The sequence below is a fragment of the Musca autumnalis genome, unplaced genomic scaffold (assembly GCF_047663935.1).
Source record: "Musca autumnalis isolate F117 unplaced genomic scaffold, ASM4766393v1 scaffold_1, whole genome shotgun sequence".
Taxonomy (NCBI): domain Eukaryota; kingdom Metazoa; phylum Arthropoda; class Insecta; order Diptera; family Muscidae; genus Musca; species Musca autumnalis.
In genome coordinates this window covers 60,740,520-60,742,240 of record NW_027411644.1, presented here as the reverse complement: position 1 = coordinate 60,742,240, position 1,721 = coordinate 60,740,520, and positions in this window count along the sequence as shown.

The following is a 1,721-nucleotide window of genomic DNA, read 5'->3' as shown; positions in this document are numbered from 1 at the left end:
CTACTTTGGTGGTAAATGGTGTACCGGTTATTTTTAATAGAACACGTGATAACATACCTTCTTTGTTTACTAAAACAGATCGTTATAGGTATCGGTACGGTGATTTTTCTTTTGACAAGGTTATGGCAGTCTTCACATATAAAGAAAATGATACAGAAAATATGAAAGAGTGTTTTAGAAATATTATACCTCTGATTAATGTACTTCAATATGAAGACTCATTCAACTTTGAGCAAAAACAAAAAATATTTAAAGATACATCCCGTTTTTTTTAATGGCACGTCCTCTGTCTTGCTTGACATGACAATAGAGTCGATTATATATGATTGGAACACATTTGGAAATATTCCACCCACTATACAGTTGAAAAATTTTTCGCTGATTGCAGGGAAAGGATAATTGGTACTCCAAGTACAAATAATATGCTGTACACAAAAAGAAGGCAGGATGCCATGAAAATCTGTAGATACTGAATTATTTTGGATTGAGAAGGATTTTCGAAAGAGCTGAATTGATAAAAAAACCTATATAATTTTTTGGTTAACAGAGGTAATATAATAATGTTGTTTAAAAGAGTGAATTTTAATACTATTTTTTCTATTTTTAAATCCCCGGTCCCCAAAGAAGCCAAGGAAGAACCCTGATTAATTACTATTTTAGTTCATTTTTTGTATATATTTAAATAATTTATTTTAAATTTAAATTAGACAAGGATGCATATTATCACCCCTCCTCTTCAATATATACTCCCAACGAATATTTCGTGAATCAATTGAAAAAGAACGCATGGGCATAAAAATTTACGGCAAAATGATAAATAATATACGATACGCCGATAATACCACCATACTTGCTAGCAATATATCTGATTTACAAAAACTCCTACACAAACTGACACACACAAGCGAAATATATGGTCTCAGGATAGGTTAGGTTTGGGGATGTGTAGTCAATATATGTATATATTGACTACGCCACTCGGAGACCTTTCGGTCCATTGTGATCATCCATAAATCAGAGAGAAGAGGTTCAGAATTACCTGAAAAGACAAAAGAAAAGAAAAAGTAAAGAAAAAAGAGGGTGGTGTTGGGGAAAGTAATAATAAATGGAAATGATTAAATATGAAGATGTAATAAAGAAAGGAGGATGGTTTATTTGGTGATGGTAGAAAACTGTCAGAGAAGTAGTTACGCTTATGGGTCGCGCCGTCCCAGCCAATTCAAATTTTTGATGATGTTATTTATGATTGTTGGTTCCATGTTTGAGTAGAAGGTTAAGCTTGGAGGAAAGCATACTCCTGTTAATCTATATCGTTTTCGAGTTAACATCGGGCAACGACATAAAATATGCTCAATAGTCTCCGTTTCCTCCTCATCTTCATAGAGCCTGCAATAGTCCACGCCATCATCCTGCCATTTACCGACAAACGCTCGGATGTTGCAATGACCGGTAATGACTCCCGTCAATACCCTGATTTCTGATTTGCTCAAATTTAAGAGTGAAGTTGTTCTGTTTTTTGATAGAGTCGGCCAAATGGCCCCTGACACGTTGCACCTTGGTTCATTATGCCATAGTTCCTTGGATCGTTCTTCAAGGAACGTCTCCGAAAAAGGAGACTTATGGGTGGTTTGATTGAGTCAGTGATTGCTAGACTTGTTGATTGTGATCCATGTCTTGCCAATTCATCTGCCTTCTCGTTTCCCACAATGTCACAGTGTCCC